The following is a 20,213-nucleotide window of genomic DNA, read 5'->3' as shown; positions in this document are numbered from 1 at the left end:
AAGGCGCGGGCCACTCGGAGCCCAAAGCAGAACTTCAAGAATGAACAGGAAGTTGATGTACCAGCAATAGTACGCAGTCCTCAGGGGTCACGGTTTCTCATCACCCACGATAGCCACGGGCTTCAGCTTTGCTGTGGACTCAGGGTAGCCTTGGGGAAGTCAGGAAATCCACCTCTGGTGATGCAGAGACTTTGGTGTTCAACAGGAGCTTCAGAATTGCAGACCGGACAGTTGCTTCTTTGGTGCCTGCCAAGCAGGGGAGTCACTCCTTGACCCCAAGGGAGATTTCTCCCGTCTTCTAGTCGCAATAGAAAGTCGAAGGTCCAGGATATATGTTGCAAAGTTTCGTCCAGGGTAAACTAAAGTCGCAAGGACTGGGTCCCCATACTTATACTAAGTTTGGGGGTTGGACATACTCTAGGGACCCACCTATGGGAGGGTTTGTAAAGAGGGGTGGTTACACCCATTTCCTTTGTCCAGCTTCGCCCCAGAGCAGGGGCAGTTAGCCCCTGCAACCGGTTTAAACTGGACTATGCACAGGGACACCAAGTGTGCCCCCAGTGCAGGACTTCAAAGCACCAGAGAGTGCTCCCTCCCAGCCCCAATACACATCTACCTGTCTGGGGAGGTGGTTACACCTCCCTGCGACAGGAAACCTATTGTCCAGGCCTCCCCTGCCGGAGTTTCGGTCAGCAGCAGGAGGCCAGACCCGTGTCTGTGGCAGAGGCATCCATTTTGTGATGACAGGGCTTCGGAAAGTCCTACCGGGTTAGACCAGTGTGAACATGTCTCTCCCTCTAGAAGGGTGGAATGCTACCCCCGCCACCAGAACTGGCGGGGGGGGTAGTATTCCAAAGCGTTTGACACCAAACACGACATGTTTCCGTGCAGCCATCCCAAAGTTAGCATTTACCGCGAGGTTATAATGTACTTAAGAGTGTATGGTCAGGCTGCACCACAAACAGCATCAGAGGAGATACTCCGAACACTGCAGAGGGGCTCTGCTCATGCAGGGGCACCCTCTCAAATAAAAATCAAGCACTCTGCCTTCAGGATTGTTAAGGCCTGCCATAGGAGTGACTTGTTGGTTTTATATGTGTGTGCAATGGTAGTGATATACGTAGCCTATACCACTGTAAGGAGTGCAATCACACCCTTACCCAGGCTGCAGTAGCAGACCTGTGGTGCCATTTTGGAGTGCTTCCCAGGGGTGGCATAATACATGCTTCAGCCCCTGGTAGGCCTCTGAGGTACCTATGCCCTAGGTACATAGTATAGCATGTACTAGGGGCTTATAAGGCACGCCAGAATCCAATTAGATATGTACCTAATGTACATGCAAAACCATTTTAGAGAGGAAGCAGCTAGGCTGTGGTCCTGATTAGCAGGGCCACAGTCAGACTAAGGTCGAAAAACAGTGAAACACCAGCAAAAAGTGGGGGTACCCATGTGAAGCAGATACTACTCTCCTACACAACCCCCCCCCCCCCCAAACGCAGGGACATTAAACTAACCTTGACCAGTTGAGTCTTCATGTTCTGAATTGGAAATCCCTAGAGAGTCCATCTGCATTGGCATGGTTACTCCCAGGTCCATGTTCCACTGTAAGGATTATCCCCTGTAGGAAATGGACCACGTAAGCAGTTTGGGGTTTCACCCTTCATTTGTTTTAGCCATAAGAGGGGCTTATGGTCTTTCTGAACAAGGAAGTGAGTACCAAACAAGTATGGCCTAAACTTCTTCAGAGCCCAAACCACAGCAAAGGCTTCCCTCTCAATGGCTGACCAACGTTTCTCTCTAGGGGTCAGCCTTCTGCTTATGAAAGCTACTGGGTGATCCTGACCTTCATCATTTAATTGTGACAGTACAGCCCCTACCCCCAATTCAGATGCATCTGTTTGGACAATGAACTTCTTGGAGTAGTCAGGACTCTGCAGAATGGGAGCAGTGCACATGGCTTGCATCAGGTCATCAAATGCCTTTTAACAGCTAGCTGTCCACTGAACCTTTTTGGGCATCTTTTTAGAAGTTAAGTCATTCAGGGGTGTCACTATTGATCCATACCCCTTGATAAATCTCCTATAGTACCCAGTCAGGCCTAAGAAGGATCTCACCTGAGTCTGGGTAGTTGGAGCAATCCATTCCATTATGGTCTGGATTTTGCTCTGCAATGGTTGAACCTGGCCTCCACCTACAAGGGGGCCCAGGTACATAACCTGACTCTGCCCTATCTGGCACTTAGTAGCCTTGATAGTTAGGCCTCCTTTTTGCAGGGCCTCCAAAACATTCCTCAGGTGGACCAGGTGATCCTCCCAGGTGGAGCTAAAGACAGCGGGCCCGATTCACAGAACAAACTTAAGACAAAATCCTAAACTTAGTACCATTTTAGTATTCACAGAATGCACTTACTACTTCTGGTATTCACAGAATGAACTTACTACTTTTGCGATTCACAGAATAAACTTACTACTTTTGCTATTCACAGAATGGATTTACGACTACTAACTTTACGTCCGCACTCGGGCCGGAAATTCTGGCCTGGAGGCGGAGCTTCCGGCCCGGAGGCGGGGCTTCCGGCCCGGAGGCGGGGCTTCCGGGCCGGAGGCGGAGCTTCCGGCCCAGAGGTGGAGATTTTAAATCTCCGCCACTGGCCGGAATCCCCACCTCCGGCCCGGAAGCCCCGCCTCCGGGCCGGATGCCCCGCCTCCGGGCCGGAAGCTCCGCCTCCGGGCCGGAAGCTCCGGCCCGAGTGCGGACGTAAAGTTAGTAGTCTTAAATCCATTCTGTGAATAGCAAAAGTAGTAAGTTTATTCTGTGAATCGCAAAAGTAGTAAGTTCATTCTGTGAATACCAGAAGTAGTAAGTGCATTCTGTGAATACCAAAATGGTACTAAGTTTAGGATTTTGTCTTAAGTTTGTTCTGTGAATCGGGCCCGGGAATATCATCTAGATATGCTGCACTAAAGTCTTCCAGGGCTGTAAGGACTCGATTCACCAACCTTGGGAAAGTGGCAGGTGCATTTTTCAAACCAAAGGGCATTACCACAAACTGATAGTGCCCACTAGGGGTAGAAAATGCTGTCTTTGGCTTTGCATCATCAGCTAGTCTGATCTGCCAGTAGCCAGCTGTCAGGTCAAATGTGCTTAGAAACTTGGCTGAGGCCAAAGTATCTATTAGCTCATCTGCCCTGGGGATGGGATGGGCATCAGTCCTAGTGACTGCATTGAGACCCCTGTAGTCTACACAAAACCTCATTTCTCTCTTGCCACCACTGGTGTGAGGTGTAGGTACCAGGACTACTGGACTAGCTAACTGAGGGTTCAATCACACCCAAATCCAACATATTTTGGACTTCTGTCCTTATACAGTCCCTGACATGGTCAGGTTGCCTGTAGATCTTATTCTTCACAGTTAGACTGTCCCCAGTGTCCACTTCATGAGTGCACCAGGTGGTCTGACTTGGAGTCAGAGAAAACATATGTCTAAACTGGCTGAGAAGGTTTCTGCAGTCAGTTTGTTGCTGAGCAGTGAGGCTGCCTGCCAAGGCTACACCATCCACTGACCCATCATCAGGGTTCTGAGAAATCAAGTCAGGGAGTGGGTCACTCTCTTCCTCCTGTCCTTCATCAGTAGCCATGAGCAAGCCCATGTCTGCCCTGTCAACATATGGTTTTAGTCTCGTTGACATGAAGTACCCTATGGGGACTCCTAGGGGTTCCAAGGTCTACCAAGTAGGCAACCTCCCCTTTCTAATCAAAAATTGTATGTGGGCCACTCCATTTGTCCTGGAGGGCTGCTGGGGCCACAGGCTCCAACACCCACACTTTCTGTCCTGGCTGGTAAACAGTCAGTACAGCCTTTTGGTCATGCCAGGCTTTTTGCAGTTCCTGGCTAGCCTCGAGGTTTTTGTTTGCCTTTTTCATGTACTCAGCCATCCTGGAGCGGAGACCAAGTACATAGTCCACTATGTCTTGCTTTGGGGGCTTGAGAGGTAACTCCCATCCTTCCTTCACCAAACACAATGGACCCCTGACAGGGTGACCAAACAAAAGTTTAAGTGGGCTGTAACCAACCCCCTTTTGAGGCACCTCCCTGTATGCAAATAAAAGGCAGGGCAAGAGTAGGTCCCATTTTCGCCTAAGCTTCTCTGGGAGTCCTTTAATCATGCCCTTTAATATTTTGTTGAATCTCTCAACTAAACCATTGCAGTGTGGGTGATAGGGTGTGGTGAAATTGTAGTTCACTCCACACTCCTTCCACATAGCAGTCAAGTAACTAGACATGAAGTTTGCATCCCTGTCAGATACTACCTCCGTAGGAAAGCCTACTCTTGAGAACACACTCAAGAGAGCTCTTGCCACCACAGGTGCTTTAGTGGTCCTTAGGGGAATTGCCTCTGGGTACCTGGTGGCATGATCCACCACCACCAGTATAAATCTGTGCCTAGATGCTGTTTGGGGATCCATGGCCGTCATTATTAAGGTATGCAACATGCTGTGGTTTTTAACAGGGTGATAGACTCCTAACCAGAATAAAACAATCATTTGTGAGTCTATACACCTTCACTATTTTTATATTTGTCGTTGTCTGCACAATTTATCTGTTTTTGTGTTCTTCACACTACACTGTCTTGTGTTTTGTGTTTTCTATTGGACACTGCACACCTTTTTCTTGAGAGAGAGTGACCGATGATGAAATAAACGTGGGCAAGCTGGTGAGAACCAACCAGTAGCTCCTCTGGTGGTGCGCACGTGAGGTACTCTCTCTCTCTCTACATATTTTTTCACCTCGTCATTATTGAGGGTCTTTGTAGAGTGTATTTGTTTGTGGACTGACTGCACATTCTCCTTTTCTCCCTTTTCTCACTTCTCTATCTATTTTAATTGTTAAACTTGTAGCATTCTGGATGGGTTGTCTCCAGACATTATAAATGAGTATTGGAGGTCTGTGATAACGTACACTTCCTCCTACCTAGTCCAGAGTAACAAGGAAGTTTTTTGCTACATTGTGCCAGTACTTTTTTGTTGAAACTGGGGATCCATGGGACCAACAATGTCAATCCCTACCCTTTCAAATGGCACCCCCACCACAGGTAGTGGTATCAGGGGGGGCTTTGTAGTGCCACCTGCTTTGCCACTGGCTTGGCAGGTTACACAGGAGCGACAAAACTCCTTTGTGTCCTCAGACATGTGGGGCCAGTGAAAGTGAGGGACAATTCTGTCCCAAGTCTTGTTCTGGCCTAGGTGTCCTGCTAGGGGAATATCATGGGCTAGTGTCAATAGGAAAGTCATAAACTTCAGAGGTATTACCAACCTCCTGGATGCACCAGGCTTGGGGTCTCTACTCTCTGAGTAAAATAGTCCATCATCCCAATAAACTGTATGGGTGCCACTAGCATTCCCAGCAGCCTCATCAGCAGCTTGCCTTCTGAGGGGTTCAAGAGAGGGGCAGGTTTTCTGCTCATGGCTCAGATCAGACCTGGAAGGGCCCCCTGTCCCCAAAAACTCAACCTGGTCAGGTTCAAGCTCCTCTGGGACAGTTCCTTCTTCAGGCTCAAGATAATCTCCCTGAGGAGACTGATCAGCATTCTGAGTCAGGTAGGAAGACTCTGCCTTAACCCTACTGCTCCTCCTCTTGTGAGGCAGCTGGTCCATTATTCCAGAATCCAGGGCCTGTCCAGCTTTAGACAATTTGGCCTGTGACCTAGTCACAGCAAAGACATGAGCAGGGATCCCTAACATTTCTGGATGTGTCCTGAGCTCCACTTCAGCCCAAGCTGAAGTCTGTAGATCATTGCCAAGCAAGCACTGTACTGGTAGGTCTGCATGTACCACAACCTTCTTAAGGCCAGTTACCCCTCCCCAGGAGAAGTTAACAACTGCCAGAGAATGGTCTGTTTTGACATTGCTAGCATTGGTCACTTGGTACATTTCACCAAGTATAATCTGCCCAGGATCCACAAGATCTTTTGTCACCATTGTGACACTTGCTCCTGTGTCCCTGAATGCCCAAGCTTCTACTCCTTTTATCAAAGGCTGCTGTCTGTATTTGCCCAGATTACTAGGACTCATACAGGGGGACATATCCATGCCCCCATCACAGACAAGCACAGCCTGAGTTGGAACTCTGACTAGGCCAGAGTCCATCTCAGAACCCAGGGTCAACCCTACTACACCCTTATTCTGTCTATTCCCACCACCAATTGTAACTGCACTAGGGGGAGCAGGTGCCTTAGGGGCATTGGTGGGGGCTGGAGTATTCGCTTTGGCCTTGGTGCAGTCACTGGTCCAGTGAGTTTTCTGCTTACAGATTTTGCACCAAGGTTTCTTTTGGCCATGTCCCTTACTTGACTGTGACTCCCCATTAGAAGAAGATTTTTGGTCTTTACCCTTATCCCCACCCTTGTCAGAGTTCTTAGAATCCTGCTTCTTTGGGTCACCACCTTGGTTCTATACCTTCTGCCTCACCCTGCTTTTGACCCATTTGTCTGCCTTCTTTCCCAATTCTTGGGGAGAGGTCAGATCAAAGTCTACCAGGTACTGGTGCAACAGCTGATTTTGACAGTTATTAAGTATCTGCTCCCTCATTGTCAGATTGTACAATCCTATGAAGTCACACACTTTACTGCCCAATAACCAACCTTCCAGAGCCTTAGCAGCACAGTCAACAAAGTCAACCCAGTCTTGATTTTGTGGTTTTTGGGTGTCTCTGAACTTTAACCTGTATTGTTCAGTGGTTAGGACAAACCCATCTATCAGTGCGCTTTTCAAGACCTGGTAATCATCAGCATCCTCTTCTCTTACAGTGAGGAGCTTATCTCTACCTTTGTCTGCAAAGGAGAGCCATAAGATTGCTGCCCACTGACCTTGAGGGACCTTCTGTACTTTACAGGCCCTCTCCAAGGCAGTTATCCATTTGTGGATGTCATCCCCACTCTGGTAGGGAGGGGCAATCTTACTTAGGTTTCTATGGTCATAAGACCTCTCCCTATCTCTAGGGAAATTGCTGCCACCAGCTCTGTAGACCTCTAGGGCTTTCCTATCTAAGGCCATCTGCTGCTTTCTGAGGTTGAACTTGTCTTGCTCATACTTCAACAGTCTCTCTCTCCTCTCCTGGGAGGTTTCCCTCCCTCTGTGAGAAGAGACAGAGGTCCCTATAGAGGAGTTAGACTGGACAGATCCCCTTGACAGAGATCTATCCCTTCTAGCCCTACTTTCAACTCTTCCTGGAGGAATAAAGGAGGGAGCATTATTGTCATCCTCCTCATCCTCATCCAGGAGAGCTGGGTTCACCAGATTCTGGTCATTGTCACCAGTCTGGTCAGCATTAGAGTTAGGGTCAGGGGAATTGCTACCCCTAGGCCCACCCTCACCTGCTGCCCTACCCATACTGCCTACCCCATCAGAACCACTAGGTCCTGGGAGATCATCCAGCTTGAGTATCTTTATGAGATGCTGGGTGGTTGGGCTTTTGCCTGTCTTCAGCTTCCTAATGGAGCATAAGGCCCTAAGCTGCGCAAAGGAGAGATCCTCATATCGATAGGGGAGGAGCTCACTGGCTCCTGGCAGGGACCCACTGGTTCCTGGCTGACTAGACAATACTAATGTGGTGTGGTGTGGTGTATTGCACTACCTACACTAGTGTGGCCTACTAAACTCTCTTGAGTTGTAGAAAGGGTGTGCCATCCCTTAACACACAACTCTAAGTTCAGTAAAACTTACTGTAGCTAAACTTGATATTACATGTACCTTAGGTACCTTTAGTGGTTTTCAGTTGATCAATTCAATTGAGATTATCTGGTAAAACAATAGCAAGCTGAAATCCCAAACGCTGCACACCAATGTGAGAAGTTGGCCTGATATATGCTGTCCACTAGTTCTAGTGGGCACCCTGTATCAGTCCAAACAACCCCTTATGGTGATTGGTTAAAGACAACCTTTATTGAAAGCTATCCTACTGGTAGCTATGGAGAGCAGCCTTCAGGCTAAGTCTTGAAGGAATGTAAAGCAGCTTGTTTTACCAGTCTATAATCTCTTGAATGATCAAATGAAAGGACAACCACACCAGGTATGTATTAAAAAATATATGTATTTAAGATAGAACACACCCCTCTAGTCTCTTTATGAGACTGGTGTTCGAAGTACTTAATTTATAAGTTAGCAATCAACAGTAATAGCACAAATACACGTTTGGGCCCTAGGGGCGTACCAAACCATATACCAAAAAGTGGTATAAGAGCCACGACTGAACTAGACACAAGGCCTATAGCCTGTAGAATCGCTGGGACCCCAAGGAACCACCCAAGGTAGTGACACAGGGGACCCACGGGGACTGTGTGCAGTGTGTAAACACAACCGCGGGTTCCCGTTAGCTTCTATGGGCAATGTCGCGGTTGGAAATTTAAAGATTAGGAACACTTAGAATCAAGTCAGGACCAAACTCTTTTGGACTTAAGAAGTTCTAGGGCTAGCACCCACGGGAGCACCGGAGTACTCGAGTTACCTCACCCAGGGAAGCCAGGTGCATAGGTGTCTTTTGGTGTCGGGTCGCGTAATTGATTACAATGGAAGCTGGCGAAGAACTGCTGCTGCCATGAAGAGGAGAAGTGTCCGAAGAGATCCAAGCCTGGATCTAGGATGTAAGGGACCTGAAAGCAGAGGGGACAGAGTCCGGGTCACTTGCCAGTGACCAAGGGCAGGATGGACCAATACCCACAGATGTCGGGTGCTTCAGGTGAGTTGATGGGTGTCTAGACTCTTCAACCACGAGGTCCAGGAGGTATTGATAAAGTCCATGAGCCGGATTCGAGCTGTTCCACAAAGTCTGTCGAGTGCTGCAGTGTCGGTGACCAGATTGGACCCAACAAGCCTTGGCAACGGCAAGTCTCATGGAAAGAGAAGAAGGACATCGATGCAGACCAGCAAGGTCTGAGAGACTCACCCAGTGAGAGTAAGTCAGGGCACATCTGGAGCAACCAGGAAAGCCCAAGCAGAAGAGGAGTTGCCTTTGTGGGGAACCACTAGCCAACGGGCTAGTGATCGTGAAGGAGCCTTGAGCAGTCGCACTGGAACCTGACCCACCGGTCACTCGTGGAGTGGAGGCCAGATATATTTGGTGCAGTCTGTGCTCAAGGCTGGGGCTACTCGGAGCCCAAAGCAGAACTTCAAGAATGAACAGGAAGTTGATGTACCAGCAATAGTACACGGTGCCCAGGGGTCACGGTTCCTCGTCACCCACGATAGCCATGGGCCTCAACTTTGCTTTGGACTCAGGGTAGCCTCGGGGAAGTCAGGAAATCCATGTCTGGTGATGCAGAGACTTCGGCGTCCAATGGGAGCTTCGGAATTGCAGACCAGACAGTTGCTTCTTTGGTGCCTGCCAAGCAGGGGAGTCACTCCTTGACCCCAAGGGAGATTTCTTCCATCTTCTAGTCGAAATAGAAAGTCGAAGGTCCAGGATATATGTTGCAGAGTTTCGTCCAGGGTAATCTAAAGTCGCAAGGACTGGATCCCCATACTTATACTAAGTTTGGGGGTTGGACATACTCTAAGGACCCACCTATGGGAGGGTTTGGAAAGAGGGGTGGTTACACCCATTTCCTTTGTCCAGTTTCGCGCCAGAGCATGGGCAGGTAGCCCCTGCAACCGGTTTGAACTGGACTATGCACAGGGACACCAAGTGTGCCCCCAGTGCAGGACTTCAAAGCACCAGAGAGTGCTCCCGCTCAGCCCCAATACACATCTGCCTGTCTGGGGAGGTGGTTACACCTCCCTGCGACAGGAAACCTATTGTCCAGGCCTCCCCTGCCGGAGTTTCGGTCAGCAGCAGGAGGCCAGACCCGTGTCTGTGGCAGAGGCATCCATTTTGTGATGACAGGGCTTCGGAAAGTCCTACCGGGTTAGACCAGTGTGAACATGTCTCTCCCTCTAGAAGGGTGGAATGCTACCCCCGCCGCCAGAACTGGCGGGGGGGGGGGTAGTATTCCAAAGCGTTTGACACCAAACACGACATGTTTCCGTGCAGCCATCCCAAAGTTAGCATTTATCGCGAGGTTATAATTAGTGCTCCCGGTTTTATGGTATTTATTTTTTTGCCATTTCCGTCTGTATTTATCCATATTTATTTTTTGCTAATCTTATCTGTATTTTTCCATATTTATTTTTGGTTTTGTTAAAAATTAAGTTGAAATTAGTATATTTCCACATTTATTTTAACCAATAAATATGTGCTTATGCTTGAATGTCTACCAGGTTTCAGTGCTGTGAGCAACCGCAGAAAAAAAATCAGTGCACTTATATGAAAATATGCAAATTTCTGAATCAGCCTTTTGCATATCTACTGCTGTTAAAGCCTCTTTACTAAAATTCCTTTCTTCTTTTAACCCCCTTACCTATCAATCCACACATATATTGGCCTGGCAGTCATGGCAGACAGTATTTAGAATTACTCAAAAAGCAACCCAATTTCCATTTTTATAGACATTTAAAAATAAATACAGACAAGAAAATAAAAGTTTTCTGTCTGTATTTATCTGTAAAAATCAGTAAAAACGGAAAACAGGGAGCCTTAGTTATAATGTACTTAAGAGTATATGGTCAGGCTGCACCACAAACAGCATCAGAGGAGATACTCCGAACACTGCAGAGGGGCTCTGCTCATGCAGGGGCACCCTCTCACATAAAAACCAAGCACTCTGCCTTCAGGATTGTTAAGGCCTGCCATAGGAGTGACTTGTGGGTTTTATATGTGTGTGCAATGATAGTGATATAGGAAGCCTATACCACTGTAAGGGGTGCAAGGACACCCTTACCCAGGCTGCAGTAGCAGACCTGTGGTGCCATTTTGGAGTGCTTCCCAGGGGTGGCATAATACATGCTTCAGCCCCTGGTAGGCCTCTGAGGTACCTATGCCCTAGGTACATAGTATAGCATGTACTAGGGGCTTATAAGGCACTCCAGAATCAAATTAGATATGTACCTAATATATATGCAAAACCATTTTAGAGAGGAAGCAGCTAGGCTGTGGTCCTGATTAGCAGGGCCACAGCTAGACTAAGGTCAAAAAACAGTGAAACACCAGCAAAAAGTGGGGGTACCCATGTGAAGCAGATCCTACTCTCCTACATATATTAACAGTCTGAATTGGCACACTTATAGGAGTGTGATGGTTAGTGCTTGTGCTGGTACTGTCACAGGTAGCGCTGGCAGGGGCAAGCTGCAGTGGCTTCCTGACAAGGAACCTAACACTTATATTATTTTTTTTACAAATCAAGCACAAGCCACATGTGCACTGGGCCACAACACCAGGCCCAAGCAACCAATATAGATTGCCCTGTCAGTCAGTACAACATGCTTACCATGATGTTAGATCAAAGACACTATTGTCAGCGGGGGACTAGGACCATGCAAGGTACATTACATTATGCCCCACTCACCAATTTATATGACCAATGTATCTGCTAAATCATTCTGATGGATACATCTGCCAGTGGATTCCTCACCTTGTGAATATCCCCTGCGCCAGCAACATTCGGAAACTTTTGTAGCACTCCACGCCGATGAGGTCGAAGACGACGTCACAGAGACACGATTCAGCTCGCGACTCTGCTGAAGTCACTGGATCCATAAGAAGACCTCGTCGGCGTGATGACGTCAGTTCCATTTTTTCTGCGCCGTCGACGCTAACGGTTTTCGGGGACTCTCCCTGTAGTTTTATCTGGATACTTTGTTTTCCTGCTGGTATCTCTCTTCTTCTTGTTTGCAGTTGAAAAATGTCGACTAAGAAGTCCGGGTTTAAGCCTTGCAGGGAGTGCGGTAAGCACATGTCGATTACGGATCTGCACGAGGACTGTGTCTGGTGCCTTTCATCGGATCATGATGTCGAAGGATGTTCTTGCTGCGCACAAAGGCTCTGAAGGAAAGGGAGGCCAAGTTATTCATTGCCAGAATGAAAAAGAAGATCCAGATCGAGGTCGAGGTCGAGATCGAGGTCGGCGTCGAAGTCGACGTCGGGGCATGCTTCAGAATCCAAGAAAAAGAAGAGACATGGCTCTCGGCATCGTTCGGACAGGGATGCGGCTCCGAGATCGACCTCACCTTCTCGACGTCGTAAGGACTTTGTGTCTCCTTCTCCTGTTTCTGTTCCTGATTCTCCTGTTGGCCTGACCTTTCGCCTGCAGCTTCACCGGAGCATTCTCCAGCTCCGGCCCCGGCTCCATCTCCGACGCCGGCTCCATCTCCGGTTCCAGTTGAGCAAGTTCCGGCTCCAAACGAGTCTTCGACTCCGCTGGTTCCACCATCGGCGCCGATCGGCCCGAGTCCGGTGATGCCTCAGTCTGAGCCATATCCTTCATTTCCAGGCCCGGGTCAAGATCCGACGCTTTATTTAAATGTGATGTATGGGGTCTTTACTAGAGCTTTGTACCCCTCTGGAGCGCTTTCGGGTCCAATGGGTCCGATGGCTTTCAACTTGGGAGTTCCTCAAGTTTACCCTCAAGCTCCCTTCATGCCATTTTTCCCGGCTACACCGTCTTGGCATTTACCGGCGCCGAGGACATCGACGCCGCTTCCATCTTCACCGGCGCCGGCTCAACCTCATTCTACCCCGGCTGCTCCTATGGATCCGGGTTCGACTCCGGCGCCGTCGGATTTGGTTACGGCGCCGCCGACTCCTGTTGTGAGAATCAGATCCATGAGGGAAGCTCAAAGGGTACTAGAAGAACAAAGGTACCAGATGAAGGAGGTGGAAGGAGGTGGAAGAAGGTGAGCTCATGGAATCTGATGATCTGTTTGAGGAGTTGAAAGAAGCTAGTGGCCTGGACTTGTCACCTGAGTGGGAGATTACTCCTCCGGCTGATACTCCTTCAAAAGATGTTGCTCCCTACCACTCAGTTATTAAGAAAGCGGCTGAGCTTTTGGATCTGCAGTTACCATCTGCTGAGTTTAAACTGAACATCCTCACAGAGGTTTTACATTCTCCTTCCTCTGTATCGGAACCCTTGCTTCCATTTAATTACGCCATTATTGAACCGGTCATGGAAGTATGGCGTAAGCCCTTCTCTGCTCCTGCGGTCTCTAAGGTTGTTGCAAGAAGATATAGGGCGGCTCCAGGGGACCCAGACTTTCTGACTTCCCATCCTTCTCCGGAGAGTCTGGTGGTTCAGGCTGCCTGTTCTAAAAGATCTTCAGGTGCCTTTCCCCAAGTCCCTAGTGACAGAGATGCAAAACAACTAGACCAGTCAGCCAAGAAAGTCTTCTCTTCTGCCAATATGGCTTTAAAATCGACAAATGCCACCTGTCTTTTGGGCCAATATATCCATGCTCTAATGGATTCAGCGAAACAACTGGCGCCTAAATTGTCAGAGGAGGATAGACAGAACTTTAATGAGGTGCTTTCGGACACTCAGGCGGCTGCACGTCAAGTGATCCAGAGCGGCCTGGATACTGCTGACTCTGTCGCTAGGATTATGGGCTCTTTGGTTGCCACAAGGAAGAGTGCGTGGCTGAAGTCTTCTGAGTTTTCCCCTGATGTGCAGGCAACTCTTCTGGACTTGCCTTTTGACGGTTCTGGGATTTTTGGGAAAAAGGCTGATGCTGCACTGGAAAGGTTTAAAGAAAGCAAAGCTACGGCCAAATCTCTGGGTCTGCAGACTCAGCCTAGGGGTTCGTTTAGGAGGTACAAGGGCTTTGGAAGATCGTCCTTTCGTACTTACAGCCAGCCCCAGCTGCAGCAGCAACAACAGCAGAAGAACACCCTGTATAAGAGCTACAGGGGCAGAATCAGAGGTCGTGCTCGAGGTCAGCAGCTCTCCTCCTCCTCTTCCTCTTCTTCCGTCCCTCCCACCACTGCAAAGCAGCCCTAGATCCACCATTCTGGATCATGCTGGTCCTGTGGGGGGCCGGCTTACCCATTTTCTACAAGATTGGGAATCGGTTACTACGGACCTTTGGGTTCTAGATCTTGTAGAAAATGGGTACGCCCTTCCCTTTCGGGAACTCCCTCCAAATTACCCTCCTTGCCAAGGTGCTTGCTCGGAGGACCATCTTCTTCTCCTCCAGGAGGAGTTCCTAACGTTGCTAAAGAAAGGTGCGATAGAGGTGGTTCCGAGCAGGAAAGGGGTCAGGGATGCTACTCCCGGTATTTCCTGATTACAACGAAGGATGGCAGGCTGCGTCCAATCCTGGACCTCAGGATCTTGAATCTTTTTCTGAAGCAAGAGAAGTTCAAGATGCTTACCCTTGCGCAGGTTCTTCAAGCGCTGCAACAGGAGGACTGGATGGTGTCGATCGACTTGCAGTATGTGTATTTCCACATCCTCATCCTGAAGTCGCACAGGAAGTATCTCCGTTTTACGGTAGGGTCGCAACATTATCAGTTTGCGGTCCATCCGTTTGGTCTTACTACTGCACCTCGAGTCTTCACCAAGGTGATGGCAGTGGTGGCAGCCCATCTCAGAAGGTCGGGGATTCCTGTTTTCCCCTATCTGGATGACTGGCTGAGCAAAGCGGAGTCGCCAGAGAAGGTGCTTCATCATCTGCAGGTTACAACCCAGCTGTTGTACAAATTGGGTTTCTCGATAAACGTGCCCAAATCTCACCTGGTGCCCTCTCAGCGCAGCCTGTTTATAGGGGCGGTACTGGACACTACTGTGTATCGGCCATTCCCACCTCCACAAAGGATTCTCGACATACAGGAAACGATTCCCTTGTTTTACAATGGAGCGGTCGTTCCAGTCCTGAAGGTCCTTCGTCTGCTTGGTCTGTTTGCTTCCTGCATTCTGTTGGTCAACCATGCACGCTGGCACATGAGGGCCCTCCAGTGGTGCCTCCGCAGGCAGTGGTATCAGCACATGGGTGATCTCAGGGAGTCTGTAAAGATCTCCAGAGAAGCTGCAGCGGATCTGTCTTGGTGGAGCGTGGAGAGCAATCTATCTCAAGGAAAGCCCTTCCATCTGTTACGAGAAAACCACAGTCGGCAGCAGTTTCTCATTCAGTATAAACAAGGATTACCGGTTAGGTTAATCAACCCATGTGTTACCTTAATATGCTGATCTCCCAACTAGAAAACTGATCACTTGATTTACCCACCAAAAAGAAAACAATAGCCACAATAGATGGGTTGCCAAAAGAGTCGGAAAACTGAGATTCTCGGGGAAAGAAGAGATCGTTTCCTCGAGACCAGAGTCCACTCAGATCTCTCAGTATGCCTCAAATGTCATCAACGCTACCCCCAAACATTTTACTATAAGAATGACCTTTGTTATTTCCACTCAGCAAAGGCATTGTTGACCTGTTTTAATAGATTCAGGAGTTACCAGTAATTTCTTTGATTTGAACCTGGCTCACAAATTACGGATAAGTCAAATACTGAAACCCGAACCTGAAGTGGTTAAGGCAGTTGATGGTTCAGCTTTATCTTCAGGGTTAATCAGGTACCATACTCCACCTTTGACCATTGTTTGTGAAAATGGTCATACCGAAGAAACTATGTTTGACCTGATAGATACACCGACTTTTGGAATCATACTGGGAGTACCATGGCTTGAATTGCATAACCCGAAAATAGATTGGGTTAAGAGAACTGTTACATTGGACTCATCACATTGCAAAATTCATTGTTATCTAGAAACACAAGATCCTATTACTCATGTTTTTTGCGCCACTTCAGATCAAGAACCTCTATCAGTACGCTGATGTATTTGATGCCATTCAAGCTACAAAATTACCGCCACACAGAATTTATGACTGTAGAATTGATTTAATTCCAGGGGCAATTCTACCTTGTAGTAGGATTTACGCTTTGACTGAACCTGAGAATCAATACTTGAGAAAATATCCAGACGAACTCCTTGACATCGGGTTCAGAAGGCACTCGACCTCACCAGTCTCTCCGCCACTCTTTTTCGAAGCGAAAAAATCTGGCGATCTGAGAGCATGTATTGATTATCGTGCAATCAATAAGGCGACGATTAAAAATCGCTACCCTCTGCCTTTGATTCCGGTACTTCTAAGCCAAGTTAAAGGGTCTAGTATTTATACCAAGTTGGACCTGCGAGGGGCGTACCATCTCGTCCGTATAAAAGAGGGCGATGAATGGAAGACTGCTGTCCGTACAAAATTCGGCTTGTTCGAATATACTGTGATGTCTTTTGGCCTTTGCAACGCCCCAGCGGCTTTTCAGTATTTCATTAACGAAGTCTTACACGACCTCCTTGATATATGTGTCATAGTTTACATCGATGACATATTGATTTATTCAAAGAATCAAGACGAACATATTACGTGACAATTCACTGTTCGTGAAACTTGAAAAATGTGTGTTTAACACCTCCAAGGTTGAATTTCTGGGTTACTGGTTGTCGCCTGAAGGAATAACCATGGATCCCAAAAAGTGGCCATCTCCCTCCTCCATAAAGGACATACAGAGAATCCTAGGATTCGCAAATTTCTATAGACGCGTCTGTTGGAAACTGCCCACTCCCACTCCGCAGGGTGGTGGTGGACCTTCCCGACACAACGGGGTAGCTTGGCTCGAGTGGTCAGGAAACAGGCGCAGTGCTAAGCATACAATATACCCATACAATAACCATGCGTGCATCCGTTCCAAAAACGACTCTACACCGTAAAAATTATGAAAATATTCTGTCTTTATCTTTTTCTCTTAGTTGCTGATTGGAAAAATAAATAACAATCACAATATACAAATTCTTAAATAGAGCAGGTCAAATAAATATTTGCTGTTTGCTGAAATAAATAGGGGTGATCATAAATAACAGGGCATAAATACAAGTGCAATATATACAGACAATTAAATACTTTGAGGGAATAAATACTGTACTAATAAATACCGTCCCAATAAATACTGTACACCAACAAGTCCTGTGGACCTATAAATTCAGTGCAGCAATAAATAGATAAGAACTTAATAAATACAGTATCCCCAATAAATATTTAGAAGTATACAGTACACTTTGTGAATCAGATGGCACTTCAATTCTTAAGGGCTGATTTGGCCCAGGCACAGCTTGTAGGGTGTGGAAGGCTTGGGGGGGGGGTTCTACTCCCTGGCTGAGGCAAAGGCTGAGGCCTAAACTGAGGTAGATCAAAAAGGGGGGGAATTCCAATGCCCTGGCTTCCCTTCTCCACACAACCTCTCTAGGTTAGTCCCAGTTCACCCCAGGCACAGTCAGGTGGGTTTCAGCACCTCCCTAGCCCCTTAGAGTAGTCTCTCAGGTCTCCACAGGGCCTTAGGCGCCCTCTACTCCACTTACTGCCCTTTTCTGATGTTCCGACGCCGCTGGAGTCGTGTCGACGCCGTGAGGCGGTTCCGGTTCGGTCTCGGCGGCCTCGGCACAGTGTCAGTTCTTTGACGACGCCGGTAGGCGGTTCCGGTCCGATGTCGGGGCCTCGGTTCGACCTCTACCTTCGATTCGATGGCGTCGGGCAGTCTCCACACGATGTCGACTTCGGGCGGCTCCGGTCCGATGGCGCACTCGGCTCCGATGACGTCGGCCGGCCTGGCCTCGCTGTCGACTTCCGGCGACTCCGGGGTGCGATCCTCACCCCCGACCTCCGGTGCTCCTCCTCACAGGCTCCGGGCGACTCCGGAGTGCGATCCTCACTCCCGACCTCCGGTGCTCCTCTACCTCGGTCTCCGACGACTCCGGAGGGCGGACTTCACCCTTCCGATGACGCCGCTCGCTCGACCTCGGTTCACCTCCTTCTCGACCCTTGGTATTCCACTCGACCTCCGCCGGCGCCCTCTTACGACCTCAGGCGGCTCCGGGTACGACGTCTGCTACCTCAGTCAGCGCCGCTTCTCCACCTCGGGCTCCAGGTCTTCGGCTACTCGACGCCAGGCTCCAGGGAAACCAGTTCTCAGGTCAGAATCTTGCTGCTTTCTTGGTTCTAAGGCCTGTTCCTGCTGTCCAGGTCCTTAGGATGGTTTTCTTCTGACTTCTTCCCACACAGGGCTATAGGCTGGGATCCATCAGTAGGGACAAGTATCAAGGGTGGGTTTATGGACCCCACTCCAGGCACAAGTTTCCACCCCTGCTGCTTCACTCCTTCCTCCTTCACTGTTGTGCTCCTCTCTCTTCACCAGTCAGGTGCCAACTGCCAGCTCCAACTGCCAACTGCCTCTCTTATCCTCCCAACATTCTAAACGGTTTCCAACTGTCACACAGTTCTGGAATCTCCTGGAAGGTTCTGGAAGGTGCTGGTAGGTTCCAGTGGATGCTGGTGATGTCATAGGAGGCCACCATTTTGTGCTTCAGGCCCTCAGACAGAAGTTTCAGGGGTAGCTAAAATGGCTCCCTGAATCTGTAGCAACACTAAAAAGAAGTCTGGTGGTTCCCAAAAAGGAAAAATTCAAACAGGGTTTGAGGCAAAAGTGGGACAAAATAAATAATGATGAGGAGGGACCACCCAAAGGGCTGACAGGTCTAACAGCGTCATATCAAAGTTTTCAGAAATAGTCGCACCCATCACCCAGTTACTTCAGAAGGGGCAAAAATTCCGATGGACCTCAGAGGCTGAATCTGCCCTTGTAAAATTAAAAGAGGCTTTCACCTCAGCACCAATTTTGATTCATCCTGACCCAGATAAACCATTTTTTGTAGAGGCAGATGCCTCCCAAACAGCCTTGGGGGGAATTTTACTGCAAGAAGATTCTGGAACTGGACATTTGCATCCAATAGCTTTCTATTCACGTAAATTACTGGCTGCTGAACAGAATTACACCATAGCAGAGCATGAGTTACTAGCAATAAAGGCAGTTTTCCAGGAGTGGAGACATCATTTGTTGGGTGCTAAATACATCAACACAATATTTTCAGATCACAAACATCTCCAATTCTTCTCTACGGTCAAAGCACTTACTCCCAGACAAATTAGTTGGTTGCACCTTTTTAGTGAATTCGACTTCCTCATTACTAATCGTCCGGGACAAAAACAGCTCTTGTCTGATACTTTGTCTCGATTAGTTTGCGAAAAGAACAACGACAAGAGCAACGATCCAGCAAGTGTTATTCCACTCGAAAAAATCACAGCAACCACCCAGTCCAAAACCTTTTAAAATCAAGTCAAGCAAGAAACTCAAATGCTAAGTCAACAACAGTGGTTAGCGCAAAAACAGAACTCTATTCACGAAGGGTTTCTTTTTCATAGGAATAAATTGTACATCCCTCACAGGGACTTACAATTACAAGTTTTAAATTGGAATCATGACTCCAGTACTGCAGGTCATCCAGGGATTAATAAGACTCTAGAATTATGTCAACAATATTTTTGGTGGAATAACCTTAAACAAGACGTACAACAATATGTTAAGTCCTGTCCTGTTTGTGCATGACAGAAATCATCTCATTTGCCTCCCATGGGGTTGCTACAACCTTTGCCGATTCCCCCTCTTCCATGGCACACCATTAGTCTAGATTTTATCACAGACTTGCCTAAATCACATAATTACACCACAATTTTAGTAGTGGTTGACTTGTTGTCTAAAATGGGGCATTTCATTCCCTTATGTAAATTGCCATCTGCAATGGAATTTAGTGACATCTTCTTGAACAATATTGTGAAACTCCACGGCTTGCCCAGTAAGATAATTTCGGACAGAGGCCCCCAATTTTTTTCAAAATTCTGGAAGCAGGTATGTCAACAATTAGGAATAGAAATAGCACTATCGTCAGCATATCACCCACAAACTGACGGCCAGACCGAAGAAGTAAATCAATATTTGGAACAGAGTTTGCACTGTTTGACCTCATCAGTTACATCTCAATGGGATGAGGTCTTGCCCTTAGCTGAATTTTCATATAATAACAGTCACCACGCAGCCTTAGGTTGCTCTCCTTTCTTCTTTTTAACAGGTTTGCATCCACGATCAGTTCCAGTATTATTCCCCGAAACAAACACTAACATGCCTGCAGTCGCTGAGAGACTAAAGAAACTACAAGAGTTTCAGGAACACGTAAAAAGACATTTAGCCAAGAACAAACAAAAGGCCAAAATATCCACTGATAGGCATCGAACTCCAACACCACTCTATAAAGCAGGGGATTTGGTTTGGTTGTCAACCCGAAACATTCAGATTGAAGGCCCTAAGAAATTAAAACCACGATTTATTGGCCCTTTTCCTATTGAAAAAATTATCAATCCAGTTTCCATACGACTCACATTGCCCAAGGATTATTCAACCCACCCGGTGTTTC

The sequence above is a fragment of the Triturus cristatus genome, chromosome 8 (assembly GCF_964204655.1).
Source record: "Triturus cristatus chromosome 8, aTriCri1.1, whole genome shotgun sequence".
Classification (NCBI taxonomy): domain Eukaryota; kingdom Metazoa; phylum Chordata; class Amphibia; order Caudata; family Salamandridae; genus Triturus; species Triturus cristatus.
Note: the sequence above shows the minus strand (reverse complement) of the source record.